This window comes from Hemibagrus wyckioides, linkage group LG09 (assembly GCF_019097595.1).
Source record: "Hemibagrus wyckioides isolate EC202008001 linkage group LG09, SWU_Hwy_1.0, whole genome shotgun sequence".
Classification (NCBI taxonomy): domain Eukaryota; kingdom Metazoa; phylum Chordata; class Actinopteri; order Siluriformes; family Bagridae; genus Hemibagrus; species Hemibagrus wyckioides.
This window is the reverse complement of record NC_080718.1, coordinates 22,765,571-22,786,042: the sequence shown is the minus strand read 5'-3', so window position 1 is coordinate 22,786,042 and position 20,472 is coordinate 22,765,571. Positions and strand designations below refer to the sequence as shown.

At 37.9% G+C, this 20,472-nt stretch overlaps 1 long non-coding RNA gene across 1 annotated transcript; it reads right to left on the bottom strand.

The window, feature by feature from the left end:
• Positions 1-7,050: 7,050 nt before the first annotated feature.
• On the bottom strand, positions 7,051-10,724 carry LOC131359617 (uncharacterized). Its single transcript, XR_009205800.1, has 3 exons — positions 10,642-10,724; positions 10,418-10,547; positions 7,051-7,606 (listed from the first exon to the last, which is right to left on the bottom strand). It is a non-coding gene; the product is annotated as an uncharacterized LOC131359617 (long non-coding RNA).
• Positions 10,725-20,472: the final 9,748 nt, after the last annotated feature.

Below are 20,472 nucleotides of genomic sequence, written 5' to 3'. Positions count from 1 at the left end.
CATATAATATTATTAATTAATACTCTAGAAAATACACTTTTTCCGAATTATTAGTCTGATTTTAATTTATCTGAAAAAAGAAGAGTCTTTTACTTCCACCCACAGCACTAGTAACACTAATCTATCTTTCTTCTTTTATCAGTTTCTTTTTACATGTAACTGATAGCTTGAGATGGAGGGGTTTAAAGAACCTGATAAAGGACCCTTTGTAGTGTGCTTCTGCCTTGAACAGTAATTGAATCAGGGGAAAAGAGAGATTAATCAAAGTCCTGAAATAAATGGCATGTTCTTCAAATGCCCAGTTCTCACTGACCCCTATGCAAGGACAGCAGGAAAGCTTTGCACCACTGATCCTGCCATGGTTCATCTTTAATTTTCTATAATCAATAAAAGGAAAAAAAATTATTATTTAAATATAGATGATCATATTTATCATTTTGGGAGCATGTTTTTTGCATGAGGTGCTCTAAATGCTTCCAAGGACTTCTCTCATATAAAGTGCATCGGTGAGGAACTGAGCGACTGGACAGTGAGTGGCAACTCATTACACAGGGAATGGCAGTGTAATAAGAAGCCATTTCTCATGGCAGTCACTTTACATTTTGCTTGCAGTGAGGATCTATGAAAGGAGTGTACAATGTGTTTATACCTCGCCAGTATGGGGGATATTAATAATCAAATAAATCAGGCCGTCTGTCATTACAGTTGTATATGATGTACATTTTTAGGACATCAGAGTGTATAATGGATGCAAAAGATTTACACCTCCCTTTTAAAACTGCCGATTTTTGTCACGTAAAAAAAATGTTTGCACAAGTGTGTACAACTCTTAACTAAAGCAACCTTAAAGCAACTTTTAGGATTACGAATCTTAGCACATCTTGACTTCTACCTTACAGAATGCTTCAGATCTATCAAATTGCACGGAGATCTCCTTCAAGTCATTTCACAGGTTTTTGATAGGATTTAGATCTCAGCTCTGACAGTGCCATTCCAAAAATGTTTATCTTCTTCTTCTTCTTCTGACATTGTTCCTTTGTTGACTTGTATTTGTGTTTTAAATCATTATTCTGCTGGAAGGTTAAACTTCTATTCACCTTCAGCTGTCTTACAGAGGCCTGCAGGTTTTGTACCAAAATCAATTGGTATTTGGAGCTATTTGGACCAATCCGAACTGAGCACCCAACTGTGCTGTGGTATAAACCATTATAACATCTGCAGCTGCCTCCATGTCTTGCAGTACAATATGCATATCCACTGGGGACAGTGACAAAAGTACATGAACTTTCCTAATCGATACATATTATCAAGCATGACGGGAATCCCCTGAAGAGTATTTTGTCTGAAGTTATTCAGATGAAAGGCCATGGCACTGAAACAAGGATTGCCTGAAGCAATATCCTTTTAGTGCGGACCTGCAGCTGGGTACAACCTTGTTGCTTTAAAATGTCTTTAAGCCTATTTTGCCTTTCTGAAAGTGTCCCCAGAGGGACAGGGCGATAAAAGCATTACTCCCCTCTCAGAGGGCTTGGTATCCCACTTCTCTTCATCACTACCTTATGAACTAGCCACAAAAGACCTACAGAACTGCACAGCTGGAGACTCAAGCTCTGTAGAATGTTTCCTTCTATTTCCTGGTGATTGCCGACTGAGGTTTCTGCAGGTTTTTGCATTCAGCTGTGCAGGAAAAATATGTCCTACTTATTAACACAAAGCATGGTGTCCTTGTTAATAGTATTTCCACCTGATCATGAGTTACTGTTTGTATGGAATTTATGTGTGTGTTCTGTGTTCACTGGGTTCTCTGGTTTTCTTCCAACTCCTGAAACAGGCAAGTAGGTGGACTGCTTATGCTAAGTTGCCCTTTGATAGTGTTGAACCTTAGAAAGTGTTGCCCTATGGTGACGAATGTCCCTTTCAGAATATATTCCCAGCTTGCACCCAGTGTTTCCAGGATTAGATCCAAATCAGACATGGTGCTGACCAAGATAAAGCATTACCCGAAAATAAACGAATTGATTTTAAAAAAAACTAACCTCAGTATTAATTAGGGTAAATGATTAGTTAATCAATTATTTAGAAGCATTCCTGTTTAAAGGAAACATCTGAGAAAGGATACACTTGAGAAAGGATATAACTAAGGAGATAGAAGTTAAGGTTCTTGCTCAGGGTCCCAAAAATGGCAGCTTGGTGGTTGTGGTATTTGATCAGTAAACACTGCCCCTCATTATGGCTACCACTAACATCATTGTAGCTTTTTCAAAACAATATTCAATCTACTGTTATGTATAGTGGCATGACCTTTACTTTACTTTTACTTTCTTTAATTTATATAGTAGTATTGGTTGAGATCGTTCTGCAAGATGGTCATTCTTCTCCGAAAGAGGTCAAAGCGCAGGGTCAGTAAAAGTTCTCCTGCTTCCCCACAGTTTGAGCTTAAAATAACAAGCTTCACTGGAGTCTTAACTCAAAGGCTCAGCAAGTTCTGACTTCAATACCTTTTGAGTAAGAGAAAGAAGAGCTGCAGTATTGAGTTTTCCGGAAACTTTTAAGGCTCATTAAGGTGCTCATAAGTGGATATTGGTCAGTGAGTTCAGGTTTTTGTTACATCATGGTAGAGAATCTATTGTATAGTGATCAAAGCTAGCTTTAAATGGCAACATGAGATCTTTTCTTTTTTTATTCACATGCTCACTTATTGTACAATTAATGTCTATCAAGAAAAAAAGAGATGATTTGCAATATACAGGATTAATTAATTCATTCGTTCATTCATCCATTCACGGTGACTGCCTTTTCCCAGTAAGGGTGGTGATGGATCTGGAGCCTATCCTGGGAACATTGTACCTAGGGAAATTTAAAGTAGCCCATTGACTTTCGGCAAATGAAAAAAAACAGTGACCCTGAGGAAACAAAAAGAACATTCATTCCTTTACCACCAGTGGTCACTTTATCCTGCTCAGGACTATAATGGATCTGGAGCCTCATGTATGTGCACACACTTTCACAAACGCATTCACACCTCAGGACATGTTGTATAGACTGTGTGGAAGACATGGTGGCACATGGCAGGAGAAAAACTGATAAAAAAGGAAAAAAAAGCAAATATATGACAGTTTAGGTGCAAGAGTAAACAATGAATGCCCATACATGCATATGTTTGATGACTGGTAGATTGATAAAAGGGCTATGGAAAAGAAAAAATCCAATGATTAGAAACAAGTGAAAGATAGTGGTTGCCTGAACAGAAGGAACATCTAACATAACAGTCGCAAGTACCGAGTATACTACAAACAAATTGAACAGACATGATACCTAATGATACACATGCATAACAAAAAATAATGTCATTAAAATGGCAGTCACACACCTGGTACACACATAGACTCAGAAATAGAAAGCTTGATGTTCAGGTGCTCACAGAAGAGTTGTGTCCTCAGGCTTTTCTTGAAGAAAGTGAGCAACTCTGCATAGTGAACAAAGTTCAGTAGTTTGTTCCACTCATAAAAGGACAAGGAAGTCTGGATTTAGACTTAGTGGTGGGATTGTGGTGGAACATAGGCCTTTTTGATTAAGAATAGAACACAAACACAACTCACTTAGCACCTAGATGATTACATACACAACTCAAGTACTTATTTCCAATATGTTTTGTTTAATTGGAAGTATAAATTAAAATGCAGGACAATTATAATAAAGTGTGTGTGTGTGTGTGTGTGTATATATTACAATACAGTAAAATGCAATGTAATCAGGTATACAAAAATTACAAGTTTAAAAGCATGCACCGGATAGCCATGTTACAATAATGTAAAGAATTCAACACAGTGATTAATAACAGATGGTGTGTTGATATAGGCAGAGTTAATATTTTTTGCTTATATTCCCAGAGATGTAGCCTCATACACTAGTCCACAAGAAGCAAATCAAATACTGAAGCACCAATGATGAAGCCCAGAGCAGTTGTATAAACAGTGCTTTATAGTAGTCATTGTGCATGTTATTTCTGTAGTATCTAGCTGATCTATTTATGGAAATATATTGTTTATAATGGATTTCTAAGACTGCTTCACATTAAATGTTTTCATCCCAAATTTGCTTCAAGCATTTATTATTTTTGTATACTTAATGGAACTTTTGTAAGACTAAATATACTTTCAAACAGTCCTCTGTATTCTAATGTAATGTCTTTTTATGGACACATTTGAGATCAGTAAAACAGACCATGCACTTTTACCAATGCACCCATCTTTAAGCACTTTCCTCCCAAAGCACTTTGTTGTTGAGATGCTTCCGAGTCAGGGGTGGGAGCCTTCCTGTCACAGTGGAAGCTACATCCTGTTCACCCAGTCACAATCTTCACTGACCATGAAAACATGTAATACCTCAAATCGCCCAAATGCCAAAACACCCAAGTTACCTACCCTAAGCCCTGCCTGCCAGCAAACCCCTACCATTTCCCATGCCCCAACAGCCCTATTCACATATTGGCAATAATTTTCTCACAGACCTGAGGCATCAACATGATCCTGGGCATCACTGACCACTTTTGCATGTCACTACGCCTAATCCCACTCCCAAACCTACCTCCCGAACCTAGCCTTTGCCACAACTTCTGTTCAATTAAGTGTTTCAGATATCTCAGGATCTTGAAAACTTAAATAGCAGACAGGGCCTCCAGTTCACTTCTTACATGTGGGCCAGCTTCATGGAAGTCGGGGTCAGTCTAAATTTTAATCTGACTTCTTGGTATCATCCTCAAGATAACAGCCGAGCAGCAGAGATTCTATACACATTCTGCACTGGCAACCTGAAGGATTGGGCTCAGTTCCTACCCCGGGAGGAGTACACCCAATACTCACTCCACCACACATCCGCACAACACATTCTCTTCCAGTGCATGCTTTGGTACCAGCCCACCGATTTGCTGGATGTAGAGGACAGGATTTAGTGGAGTGAGCTGGTCTGTGAGAGTGCACATCGCTCAAGCCAGTGGCCCAAATCAACAAGGCGAACACACAGACATGCATACACGCATACACACACACTTTAGAAAAGAGACTTTCACTCACCCACAGTTCTCAAAATATATGTGGCCTGCATTCCTGACATTACAGAGTCTGATAGCCTGTGTTTGACCAGTTTGTCCTATTTGTTCAATGCCTGACTCTTGACCTTGACTGCTGATTGGGATTTGTTTGCCTTTTTCTCTCTCAATAAAAATGTTCTATTGCATTTGTATCCATCTCTGAACCTGTCATGGCACGTACTAATGTGTTCCCAGGCATTTTTTTTCATAATTAAGAGCAGGTTAATGCATTCATTCCAGAGAAAATAATTATCTAGAGACACCATCTGTAGTTAAATAATAACTGGAATCCTTCTCTCATTCATATTCACTCATACAATTTATTTTTATTATTTTCTAGTACGGATTTCGAAGCAGCATGACATTATGCTGTCACGTAAGCTATTTTTATCCAAGATGCATTTTTATAAAGAGCCAAAAAATAATAAGGGAGACTTACCTGAAATACAGAAGTTGAAGCATGCTTCTGGTTAAAATTTATAAGTGTTCAGTATTATCTGTCGATCCATGTGTTAGGATGGATACAGAAAAATGCTCAAATAATAGATTTTCACAGATCTTAGTAAGGTTGAAGGGTTCCTACATTCAGCCTTCACAACACATTCAAAGGCTTTTTAAATATTTTATTATTTGATTTATTATGTATTATTTTAAAATATTTATGAATATCTAAGAATTCAATACTGGAAGATGTAAGGTTTATATTAAATCCTGTGAGATAGAATGTTTTAGGAAATATCTTCATGAAGTACACTATATTGCCAAAAGTATTCGCTCACCTGCCTTGACTCGCATATGAACTTAAGTGACATCCCATTCCTAATCCATAGGGTTCAATATGACGTCGGTCCACCCTTTGCAGCTATAACAGCTTCAACTCTTCTGGGAAGGCTGTCCACAAGGTTTAGGAGTGTGTTTATGGGAATTTTTGACCATTCTTCCAGAAGCGCATTTGTGAGGTCACACACTAATGTTGGACGAGAAGGCCTGGCTCTCAGTCTCCGCTCTAATTCATCCCAAAGGTGTTCTATCGGGTTGAGGTCAGGACTCTGTGCAGGCCAGTCAAGTTCATCCACACCAGACTCTGTCATCCATGTCTTTATGGACCTTGCTTTGTGCACTGGTGCACAGTCATGTTGGAAGAGGAAGGGGCCAGCTCCAAACTGTTCCCACAAAGTTGGGAGCATGGAATTGTCCAAAATGTCTTGGTATGCTGAAGCATTCAGAGTTCCTTTCACTGGAACTAAGGGGCCAAGCCCAGCTCCTGAAAAACAACCCCACACCATAATCCCCCCTCCACCAAACTTTACACTTGGCACAATGCAGTCAAACAAGTAACGTTCTTCTGGCAACCGCCAAACGCAGACTCGTCCATCATATTGCCAGATGGAGAAGCGCGATTCGTCACTCCAGAGAACGCGTCTCCACTGCTCTAGAGTCCAGTGGCGGCGTGCTTTACACCACTGCATCCGACGCTTTGCATTGCACTTGGTGATGTAAGGCTTGGATGCAGCTGCTCGGCCATGGAAACCCATTCCATGAAGCTCTCTGCGCACTGTTCTTGAGCTAATCTGAAGGCCACATGAAGTTTGGAGGTCTGTAGAGATTGACTCTGCAGAAAGTTGGCGACCTCTTCGCACTATGCGCCTCAGCATCCGCTGACCCCGCTCCGTCAGTTTACGTGGCCTACCACTTCGTGGCTGAGTTGCTGTCGTTCCCAAACATTTCCACGTTCTTATAATACAGCTGACAGTTGACTGTGGAATATTTAGGAGCGAGGAAATTTCACGACTGGATTTGTTGCACAGGTGGCATCCTATCACAGTTCCACGCTGGAATTCACAGAGCTTTCAACAGAACATTTTCATGCTTTTTAACGTGAAATTATTAAAGAAGGTTTAGTTTATTAATTTAGTAATATAAATATAAAAGTAAAATCAGCAAAATATCAACATAATGATTTTAATGATATTGAACATCGCTGATATCACATATGTACAGTACAGCCATTATGACATGCTATTGGCTGGAATGGTTGGAAGTAGCCAATCACAGAGCATTAACAGTTTTACCTAGCTGCTGATTGGCTGGTAGCTATGACGCTTTGTTTTTTTTGTTTTTTTTTAAGGGAAATGTATTAAGCTAACTTTTAAATGAAATTAAAGTGTTTGGGGAACATGATTGTGGTCATATTTAGAAACTCTGTGTCATTTCACTATGTACTGCTTCAGCTTTATAAATGACAATAAAAGCTTCTTGACTTGACTTCAAATAGTGAGATGTTTTCTACAACTGTTTAAAAGGGGACAGTCTTCATGATTACAGCAGTTCTTGAATGCAAATCTGAAATATACAATTAAGATTCCCTGAGATTTAGGAATAATTTTTTTTTGGGTAGTCTAATTCTTTACGGTGGTACCATTCAGAGCAGCAGAAGGTGAGGAAGTGCAGAAGCTCCAAGCAAGAGTTCAGTAATCAGGCAGGTCTGGAACGTGAATGGAGAAACTCTGTCAGAATCTTGCACCAGGAGGCAACAGGAGGAGAGAGAGAGAGAGAGAGAGAGAGAGAGATTATAAGGTATGCTTTTATGTTGTAGTGGACTTAAAGGGTGTATATTAGATCATGCTAACAACTGATCTCAAACCGCACAATAAATGTTAGTGGTTGATATATAATTACAACAGGATCATGTTTCACTCACTATTATTAAAAATACTCAAACTGTGTTATCGTGTTTTTAAAATATGGAATTGCTAGTTTAAAATAGTCAGGCTGACTTTCCTCCATTGTGCTCTATATTAGCTTTGCTTTACAGTTCTTCAAAAAAAAGTATTTATATAATAAAACAACCATTCATATTCATAAATCATTGTACAGTTTCTTTATAATTATGTACTAGTCATTATTAGTTATAATAGTTGTACAGTACACCACATGGCATTAAAACGAATAGTCACACATTGGTTACAACCTGGTTATAATTTGTCATGGAATTCTAGCACATTATTAGAGATTAATGAGGCCTTATTAGAGTTTACAAAAATTCTAGGAATCATTGCAAACGTACAAAGATTTATATGCAACCTTTTTTATATTATAAGGATGTATAAAAATGGGCTTCATAAAAAAGTTCCACCACACTTTTCAAGCTTACGAGGCTGCCAGACCTATTTAACAAAAGAGAAAAACCCATAAACATTTAGCAGTTCAAGTTTTGTGTTTCGTAAAATGCAATATTTTCACGAAAGGTGCATTGAACTACAAAGACAGTTGTCAGGGTGTTCCAAAATATGTGAGCACCAACAGTGTTATATTATGTCAAGAATAAATGAATGTGAAATATTCCAAATATTTTAATAAATAATGTCAGTTTTCATGAAGGAGTTAGTGAAGTGCGTAGTCTAATAAACAGTGAAACAATAAAGTAGTACTGCTTGTGATTTTATCAAATATGGGTTCATTTCTGAGCCTTTCCTTAAGTAGCTGTGCCTGTAACTTGCCTTGGATTAATTGCTTGCAGAAGATTTTTTGGCATTTTTGATCAGCTCTAATAAAGGTTGTAAGGATGAAAACCTAATCCTGAATAAATAGCACTGTCCTCTGCAGATGTGTGAAGTGTGTACCCTTTTTTTGGCCAAGCAAAACATGATTAGCTGTGCTCAGTGTGGTCTGTGCATCAGCCTCTATTTATATCTGCTTAGTTCAATTAGTAAATCACAGAGGACGAGATGCTTCCTGCAGAGTGCTGCCAGGCTCCTGTACAATCCTGGCATGGACACCTGCCACTGGGCACCAATGAGAAAAGTGATCGCTGAGAGGCCCTTATTTGTAAAACATCCACAAGGGGTTTAAGGTGCAGTGTCATATTAGTCACTGTGATTGATTGAGTGAGCCACAGTATGTGAACTGGAGAATATCAGAGCAGGAGGCAAAATTGTGTTAAAGAAATTACAAAAACATTAGAAGGCACAAATATAGATCTAAACCTAAAAGAGGACAGAGTGTTGCTCTGTGAATCTTCTCTCTCTCTCTCTGGCTGTGTTCCAGTATTGGTTCTCATTTTCTCTCAGTGGAGCAGAATGGCTTATAAAGTCCATGGTTGCATAAAATCACATTTCACAGTTAAGACCCTTTCACCCTGAAAGTCCCCAAACTGTCAGTTGTCAGGCTTCAGGTTTCTAAAGGAATTGGGCGAAAGTGTAGATCTTGTAAGCAAAGTTACCAATCACAAAACTACCAAACGACCAAGATTGATTACTAGAAACAAACAACAAGCCGAATAGGACATTTGAAAATGGACAGAATGCTCAACTGTTTAAAATGGTTTGCTGAATATGTAGAATAATAGATATAGTAATATTATTAGCACAGAATATTTCAAGTTATGTTGTGGCTATGAAATACCTAACCCAGGACCACAAATTGAAGCCTTACTTGAGCTCACAATATGCTATTAATATGTAGCTTCTAGTTCATCATTTGGCAGAAACAAGCTCAGACTCAGTTCTCTAGCCACGTGACATTTGTTATTTCATAAGAATACACAGCTCAAAGCACCAATGAACAACAAACAGGAAACACTAATATAGTTTAAAAATGTATATATCATTTAATATTGCCATGTCTGTAATGTTCATTCCTTTCAAATACTGCAAGTTACTTACTTGCCTGTATGCTGGGAATAGAAAGATTGAGTTAAGAACAATCATAAACACTGAAACGAAATAAAACGAAAAATGAAATCTCCACATTAATATTTTAAATCAACTTTTAAATATGCAAAAGGCAGCTGAGTTGTTGCCTTGTAGTGTATGCTGTATAATAAGTTATTGTTTCGGAAAAAAAGTTTTCATTTTAACACATTTAATGTTTACGTTCTGTATTATGAGGCACTGTATTAAAATGAAGTATATTATTTTTATAAAGTATATGTGGCCGTAGGAAAATAAAACAGGTTCCACAAAAAAAAATCCGATGGGGTTCACAATTTATTCCATGTGATTGCTTAGGAGTCTACATTTCATTTGTATTTAACTGAACAGAAAAGGGGGGAAAAAAAGGAAACAAATAAACCAAAGTACAGCGTCAGAATTACTTCTGTTCTAAACAATAAATGACTCCCATTATAAATGAAGGAAAACACAAATTTGTCCTTGTTTCCTTACCATAATTAAACAGAAAGAGCAATAATTCCAACACTAACAATACGGTAGTGGCACTCTAGGAAGAAAACAAAACATCTTAGAAGTGTACTAATAGTTACATTACAATGACACTCACACAATACACTTACATCACCAAAATATTATAATGGTTAACATTACTCACTTTTCCAGATGTTCCTAACGGTGTACACTAATATAATCACCCCTGCGCTACCAGGCCTCGTCTAAACGCGTGGCGCATCAACTTAGCCACACTCGCTAATCAACACAATCCTGTGTCAACATCCAGCTCCCTGGATAGATATGAAGCAACATGTAAGGCAATGTTCCAGTAAACTGCAAACTTTTCAAAGACTGAATAAAAACATTGTACATAGCGATCATTACCTCGATAGTGTTAGAATAAACTCGTAAAAGAAACCGCGACCACCTGTAGCTTACTCTATAACTTCGTAATTGCGCGATTGCACATGTGCACGTACACGCGATGACGTCACCCACCAACTCTTAAAGGGGCTCTCTTATTTGTCTGCAGCTATATAGATATACATCAGTAATATTGTGAATATCCAGACCCCCTCTAAATATCACCTGGTTACATATAAATATAATGTCATCATAGAGGCTGATATGACTGTAAGATTTCAGACATACTGTAAAGCTCACAGAGCATAAGGCTGTGTACCACCACCAGGATTACATCCAATTAAATATATTCTGATGAAATTATAATAACAGCCAATGAGCATGTGCTTGCAGAATTTTACTAGATAAAGTGTGTAAATAGGTTAGATTTTTGTGCCCTAGGCTGCATATTACACAGATGGGAATTGACTAGTACAGTATAAGAACCCATCCATCCATCCATCCATCCATCCATCCATCCATCTATCTATCTATCTATCTATCTATCTATCTATCTATCTATCTATCTATCTATCTATCTAACCATCCATCCATCTGTCCAGTTTCTACGCCAGTTATACTGCTGGGTCACGTGGAACTTGATGTCTATCCCAGGAGAATCAGGGCACAAGGCAGGGTACACTCTGAACAGGAGGCAAGTCTATCGCACAGCACAATCAAACACAGTCACACACTGTGGACAATTTAGAGATGCCAATCAGCCTACAAGGTATCTTGGACTTGGGGAGGAAACCCCCAGAGGCACAGGAAGAACATGCAATCTCCTCACACACAAACACACGAGTCAGAGGTGGGAATCAAACTCCAAGGTGTGATTAAGGTGTGAGGCAAACATGCTACCACCAAGACACCATGCTCCCAATACAGTCCCATTTACTATGTACTAGCTTCCTGTAAGAAGTTATCTATTTGTGGTGGTAGGAGCTTAGTATTTAAGACACTGGACCTTGGATTAGAAGTTTGTGAATTCAAACCCCAGAGCTGCCACTGCAGGGCCCTTGAGCAAGGGCCAAGGTATCTTCAAAATGCTGTATGCAGCCTGAGAGGATGCTGGTGTTCCTTCTGCTGATATGAAATCTTGCTAGTTGGCTATTTACATGTATTTTATACCCAGCTTCAGGATCATTTGCATCCTTCACAGAAATGAAATAAAATGAAAATGAATTAACACAAGAGTGACTGATATTTTAAAATGCACATACAGTTTTCTGATTAGTCACCATCCGTGTGTTCTTGGGATGCAGAAAACAGCCTTACAAGTAATCATGCCCCTTAGGGTGACTATTTTGTTGTCACAGTTCCTGTCTCCCTGATCATGTTGTGCTTTCCAGGGCAATGACTGCCATGTGCTTGTGTTATAGTCCTATTTCTGTCTCGGTCTTATAATTGGTTTGTTTTCCTGATTGTGTTCTACCGTTTCTTGTTTCCTCTTGACTTGTGTGAGTACTTCTTCCTCTCTTCCTCCCCATGTTTTCACAAAATCTTGTTGTTTTCCTTGTTTCTAGTTGAAGTTCCTAGAGTCTTTCCTATTTTTGACCATTGCCTGTTCCTCTGTTAACTTTGACTGCCTGTGTTTTGCTCTCAACAGCTCAACAGAAATGATCCTGTCAATGATTTTGCTTCTTTTCCCTGAAACAGGAAGCTAGAAAGTCTGGTAAAATTAATTGTGAATGGCAAGGACTTAAAAAGTACTGATAACATGAAATACTATGATATACTTTATCATCTTTACAGTCACTTCTGTAGCAAAACCTTTGTCTCATTCTTTTTGTCTTTTTTGATAATGAATATAACCAATGCAAGCCGATCCTTTCATAAAGGACATGCTAATTAGACTGAAAGGTCCCTTTAGGTCCTAATGATCTATTCTAATGATCTCCAAGCTGAAAGAAGACTGATACGACACAATATGACTGTGTTTTGTTCACGGGGTCATAGTAAGAGGTTATTATTTCCGTTTTTCTACGTTCATTTTTAACAGACATTTTCTTTAGGCTGGATTCTAGAGCTTGTATAATCACAGTAAAATTCTGATTTGTAGCCTTGCCATATGAGCAGCTTGTCATGTTTGCTTGGGAATCAGCACCAATTTTCTGAGATGTCAGAAATATCTTGGATTTACAAATGTAAGCATTGTTGTGAGGAGAAGTGACCAAAATAGCTTGCAGTAAAAGATGCGGACCTCAGGGGACAAAACATGGACAGCTGAGCAGATGTGGAATCCTGGAATAAGATTGTAAAGCTGGGACACACATGCCAACTTGAACAGTCAGTACTGCAATTAACTGAAGTTTAATTAAATGACACATACAGACCTATGTACGGGCTGTAAAGTGTATGAGACCCTATTAGGAGGAAATGCAAAACGACAAATCTTGTCTAGACTAAACCATTAAAGTTTGTATTCTATAAAATGTAGTAGGTTGTTCTGTTGTCTAATTACCAAGGATGAATGAATGAAAGTTGTAAATTTATCACAAAGTAATGAATATGGTCTTTCTTTATACTGTGAGCTTTATATCTCACCACAAACCTTTGCATCTAGTCTCAATACACAAGTCTGGTGTTAACCAGATGCTCGGTGAAACTGCAAGTGTTCACAAAAATAAAGGAATAAATATATGAAACAAGTGCTCCTCTTATTTTTATCTATATTTGCATCTGCTTAGAACATGTAGGAACCCCCGACTTGAATCTATCACCAGTTCTGTATTTATGGAAAAATACAAAGGCCCAATTTTTTAGCATTAGATTTTTTTTCTGAATGTTTACTGAAAAAAAGAAATCAAAGCTGGAATGGGCTGTGCTCCCTTATCTTTTCTTATAATAAATTGGGGTACTTTTTCACACGTTCCACTAAGACTGCTTTGTGGATACTCTGTCACTTTTTGGTATTGCATTTTATTTTTGCTAAGCAAAGACATGGCAAAAAAATATTATTTTTCAAAATGTATTAATTATATATATATATATATAGTTCTGGGTTATATTGGATTATTTGGTTTAAATATTTTGAGACGTTATTGAATCAGAGAGGAAAAAAATACTCTAAAACATGATGTTCCTGAGCTTGTGACCTCATCAAGCCTGAATGAATTTACAATGTTCCTAGTAGTATAGCTTAATACAGTCCACAAACATCCTAACAAAGATGCCTTTCCCATTCCAGCCAGAAATATCAACAAAGAATCATTACAAAGAGAAGAATTTCAACCTCAGGAAGACCTTTTATTTTAGCTAGCATACTTTAGTATGATTCAGCTGCAGCACAATACCAGACTACAACGCTGGAAAAGCTGATAAAGTACAAAAAAGTCTCCTGAAGAAGTCACGACTCCTTTGTGCATTATTCTTTAGTAACTGCTTTATCCTCACCAGGGTCATTGTGGATCTGCAGCTTATCTTGGCAATACTGAATGAAAGGTGGGAATATATCCCAGGTGGGATGCCAGGTGGGATATTCACACACTCATTGACACATTCATTTACACTCTTACATGTGATGTATTCAGCTCCATGCAATTGTCTCTTTTTTGGCAATTTTGAAAGACTAATGATTAAAAATATTATTAATGACCGTATGTAGTGGTTAAAATAAGAACTGCAATAAGTGGTAACCACTAGGCCAGGACTTACATTGCCCCATGCTCACCTTAAGAATATTTTCAGTAAACAAAGGCAGGATTTAACATAGACAGTAAGTCTATGAGTAAGATGTTGTGGTACCAGCCTTTTTTATTATTATTTTAAGATATATCGCATAATTTGGGAGTGGTAAAGGGGAGTGACTGAGAATAAGGCTGAGGCTAAGAAAAAATTAAATCTGTCTCCTTTTTTATTCCCCAGATAATTTGGCCAATTCTGGAGAAGGTGGTGCTGAACATTTAGCTCAGTGAATACACCTGAAATATTGATCAAAGTTGAAAAAAGGTACATCTAAAATTGCTTGAAATAAGCAGCAGGACTGTATGCTGGTTGCTATATGCTGTTGACTCTTAACTGCTTATGTTGGCTCTAAAACTTTACTGTATAGTACTCCATAGCATACATCATGTATGATAGCCTCTTGACTTAGTATTGTTGGAGGCTATGTCTGATTAATGTCTGGCCCTATAAAAATCTATGGTCACGAGCCACTGCTGCTGATAAAACCCATTACCACAGAGTCATTATTGTATTTCTGGAAACGGTCATTTACTGGAATTGTCCCTGATGTCTGATGTGTAGAGGATGAATAAAATGGTGACAGAACAGTTCCTCTGGGCCGTCCTTTACTGCATGTCTTTGGTGTAGTTGGACTGATTGGTGCTGAAGGTGCAAGAAAAGTCAAAGAACATGATTCTCACATGTTCTCTACAAGAAGAAGAAGCCTACTCTGAACCTGCTGCATTGTTAACCTTGAGCCTCAACCTCTGTACCACCTGTGAGACAGTGATGGACAGAATGCTTGAGTTTTTTTTGAAGTGATAATGGCCATGTCCATGATTTGTCTAGTCTCCGTGTCATGAGATGGAGTGGGGATTATTTTTGTTGCCAGTGGAGACAGATGTGTGGAGGGCAGGTAGCTTGGTGCAATGGTGTTTGAGGTTGATGGGCAAAAACACTGACAGTGAAGGTTGGTAGGCCACTGACAGCACTGGGGGAGGGGCATTGAACTTGTTAAAAAAAAACAGTTATGAGTTAAACTCATTTCCCCTCTCCTTCCTCCCCTCCACCTCTGCCCCTCCATCTGCCTGACTTATATCCTTTTATATTCTTTATGCCGCTTCAAACTGCTCTGACCTCCTTCTCTGAGCTGCTGTTCCAGTTTGCATTTGTATTTGATTTTTTTTTTTCTATTATCTTCACCTTGAGCTCCTTCTGAACACTCTTGGCCTTTTTGTATCTATTACCAGGAAGGCACTTTTTTTTTTTTTATTGAGACACATTTACCATTTTATTGTTGGAGAATCTCCTGGCTTTCTTTGTGGGGACAATCATGTTGTCACTGAAACTGATGCGGTTTGTCGCACAGGTGGTGAGAACTTCAGTGTCCCAATTTGTTTAGCCGATGTTAGCAAGTTTAGCGCACTAGCTAAGAGGCACAAGGCAAGCTGTTTTTAAAATGAGAAATGTTCTAATCTTTCACTTAATATGCAAATGTCACAGCCACATTGCAGCTGATCAATAATTCTCAACATTTATTATTATTTCCATACTGCTTCTATAATACGAGATGGGATATCTCTATAACAGCAGCAGATAGCGCCACTGATTGGTGAGATGAGCAGTTGGAAGAATACCATGAAAAGTTGGCAGCAGGGACAGTACATTTTTCTAGACACTTTTCACTTTGTCATTTTGAGTAAGTGTTAGCAAGCGGGCAAACTGACAGCTCTGTTAAGCATGTCTACTGTTTACCATCTTGAGAAGTATGCCATCAACTGTAACTGAATATGAATACATTATTTGGACAGCTAATGTGTTCTAAACAGATTTAAAAAGAATAAAAATACAGGCCTAAACAGATGCTGTATTCTTTTATCGTCAGTGGTTTGCTCTTCAGTAGTCTGACCTAAACTGCTTTGCTGCGCTCCAGAATAAACCACAATTCTGTACAAACTTGCCCAAAATTTTATTTATAGTCTGGTCCATAGCTCATGCAGTCCACACGCTGTGCACACCACAGCTAATCTCTGCTGGGGTCTCAAACACAATAATGGAATTCATTTGAAGATATAAACTTGTATATTTATTGTGGATGTTTTTCATCATATGATTATGGTAAAATCTTCCTGGAATATCATACTGGCATAAATATTTAAAACAGCCCTATTTAGACTCAGCATCATTGCATAATAGCTTCAGACCAGAGTACAACTGAATTTCCATTAGAGTTTATATGCTACGATATTATGGTCCTTACCTGATATTACCTTGACACACTGGAGCACCACAAAAACACTGCAGTATCCAACAGTTAGCGTGTTTAGGTATAATGTGAATTTGAGGTTGGGGCTGTGAGCATATTGAGCTGCACTGAGACGTGTCTCTCTTCTCTTTTTTTGTTGTCTTCTTTTTTTTGTCTGTGGAAGTAAAATCGACTGGAATAAATGCCATCTATTCAGCAGCACTCTCTTCTGACTCATCATTGTGAGGGGAAAAGACTTGAAAATATGGAAATTTCCCCTGAGTGACAGAAAGTATAGTGCATCCTGAAGCTCTCAGAGAACAGGAGTTCAGGAAAGGTAACACTGGTACGAGTTATCACAACCTTTTTCAGCAAAACAGAGAAAATATCAGCCACATGAACATCCAATAAAGGATTAGCAGAATGTGCTGTTGTTAATACATTTATTTATTTTAACCACTCTGTAAAAAATTTAGGTTAAGAAAAGTTGTGTAAATCAAAAAATATATGGTGGCTCAACATAATGGTTTAGTCCAAAAAGAAAAATGAGCGTTGTCAATGACTGAAAAATTTCAATCATTCAACTCTAACAGTTGCATCAAGGGAACTAATATAACTGTGCTCAGGCAACTTTTAAACTCACACAAACAATTATGTTTGCCCAGCAAAACACAGGACAAGGTGGATACTTCCAGGCTTTTGGACACTGGCGCGCGATTCTTTAACTTGTGTGGAGTCATCCGACATTACTAGGGTGACCACCGGGACAGTCCTGAAATCAAAGGCTTTGTCCTGCGTCCCACAAGTCTTAATTTGTGTCCCGCATTTCAATTCTGTCTGTAATATTTTTTTATTATTATTACTTCTGTAACATTTTTTTCATCTTCCTTTAAATTACTATTGCACAATAAAAAAAAAAAGAAAACAGACAAAACATCAACAGAAGAAAAAATGGATCAAATGGGAGCTCCCGAGAAGAAAAAACGACTTTGCTCCTATAATAAAGAATGGGAGAAAAAATATACATGGTTAAAACCAGTAATGGACATCACACACTAAGGTGAGGGAGATGTAAGAAGGTGCGCCGATGGGGAAATCCATAAGAAAAATGCAGAACTAAGAAACGCTAACGCAAGCATGACAAGTTCTTTCTCTCCTCCCAAAGACAGTAACCTAAATAAACTAACAGCAGCTGAAATGACAAGTATCTACCATAATGTGCAACATGGTTTATCGTATAGGTCAGGCGACTGTGCTGTTAAACTAGCCTGTCACCAATGCTTTCGTGGAGAGGGTGTTTTCGCTGATGACCGCTGTGTGGACAGAGACCAGGAACCGAGCAACTTTGGACCTCATAAAAAGTGAACTTCTTGTGAAAGTGAATTACAGCTATACCTGTCAGGAGTTCTACAGACATGTAAATGAGAAGGCCATACTCGAAGCTGCCAGATCAGACAGAAAATATAAATTCAAGATGCACTGAATCCGGTAAGAACGCATAAATGAATTTACTTGTTTATTTGGAAATGTGCTTTTACTGATTAGATTATTATTTTCGCTTCGGTATATATTTAGATCGAATAGGTACGTGCTGTTAAAATCAGTTTGTATTCATACTGTAGAACCTGTGCCCAATTGAGTGACATACGTACATTCATGACGTCTGCATACAGCGCCTTTATTTTTTAAAGTCTATTCATGATTTGAATTGAAATAGGGTTAACATTACTGCCAAAAGACATGTCATTAAAAATCAACATTTATTTACATAGAATACGAATAGTAAACTATCCCTCGTGTCCTGCATTGTCCCGCAAAATCACGTCTGGTGTCCTGCAAGAGACCCTTAGCCAGGTGGTCACGCTAGACATTACATGATAGGAATGGTGAGTCCCATAAAACACATACAATATTAACATAAGGCTTAAAATAAGCCCAAACTCCATTAATATGTTATAACTATTTAGCGTGGTTGACGAAAATTATAACGGACATTAACGAGGTATCTCTTTCGGTTAACTAGCTAGTTGGTGATTTCAGTAAGCAGTAAGATAACTAACACTTTGGTGGTAGCTAGCAAGTTAGCAAATGTAGCTTTGTAGAGATCTATTTGAAGATGAAGCATTACCTGCTATTCAGTATGCACTACTAAAAGGAAATAACTGGTTGAGGTAATAAGGTACACATTAGTCGTTAGGGTGATTTTCCTTAGAATTCTGAATGTTACACATATCATTACTCCACAAAATTGACTTTTTTGAACCACATTTTGCCATTTTGTGTATTCAACTTCAAAGTTACCGTAAAATTAATACTGTAAATAATGGATTAATAATTAGCTTATTAGTAATTAATACATTTTATTTTGTTTTTATATTTCAGGTGCTGCATCGTTAACCCTAAAACACAATGCAGTGCTGTTATTGTAAATTTTCTACAGATAAGCAAGATATTCTGCTGGAGCACTACAGACTTCATTACTGGAAAGCTGGTAAAGGACTTTTTCCCTGTTTGAGTGTATTTGTACTTTTAAAACAACAGGAGCCTCAAAAACCCATCTGTGGAGAGCACATCCTAAAGTAGACAAATGCACTGAAAATGATACATTTCAGTGTAACATATGTGACTTTAAAGACATTTGTTCTTCCACAATGTTTAGGAAGACATCTGAAAAACCACGACAGGGTTCGTTGTCCATTTTCAGACAGTGATTTTAGCAGCAACAACCACATCACTTTCAGAGCTCACAAGTCCAAGAAACAAAAAACACACACTGGGTGACTTCCGGCCATCTATTTGTATTGCAAATAGTACAGCTTATAATGAGTTTGAAGCAAAGTAAGCAAATTCAGAGTGAAGAAATACAGACAGAGGGTCAAATTTCAGACTTGGACCTGGCAGACAGTGAGCTGATACTTGAACATAAACTTGCAGCCTTGTTTCTGTGTATGCAGTCACAACTGCATGTGTCCCAAAGTGCCAGATCATTAACAGCATTAATGACATTCTGTCTATCGCAAATTCAAACACACTTTGTGCAATTAAGGAAATTCTGCTAAAACATAACTGCAATGTCAATGAGTCTGTTGTTTTAGTGATATTGCAGATACGTTACAAAAAACAAACCCATTCCCAACTCTCACCACTGAAAAATGTATTCTTTCAACCAACCATAAGCGAAACATCTACTTTAAAAACAATTTCAGTGTAACTGAACCTGTAGAATATATGTTCAGTAGGGCACAAAAGCACACATTTGTTTATGTACCTCTTTTGAAGGCTTTGAGGACTCTGTTGGATCAACCTGAAGTACTTAAGAAGACATTTCATTTAAAAGAAAATACACAAGGATATTACAGTTCAGCTTTTGATGGAAGGTATTTTAAAGACAACAAGCTTGTTGGTGATCAAGGCTTCAGACTTTCACTTGGGTTTTACATTGATGATTTTGAAATAGCCAACCCCCTGGGGGGAAAAAAACCCATAAAATTACTGCAGTCTATTTGGTTATTGTGAATTGGGAATCACTGTATAGATCAAACCTCAACTCAATCCAATTAGCACTGCTTGGGAAAAGTTAATGGACTTAAAAGACATTGTGGAATTAGTGGTTAGCTCGAAATTTTCAGAGGAATCTCTTTGTTATTTTGAGAGTAAGATTTCTGATCATCGTCAGCTGTTCACTGATGTTTTTCCCAAAGAGAGGTTCCGACCAAAACATCATTACCTTGAGCACTTTCCACACCTTATCTGCTGTTTTGGTCCTCTAGTTGATCTGTGGACAATGCGTTTTGAGGCAAAGCACAGCTTCTTTTCTTAAGAAGATTGTACATGACATGCATAATTTCAAAAATCCCCTCAAAACGTTGGTAAGTAAACATCAACGTTTATCATGGTATACT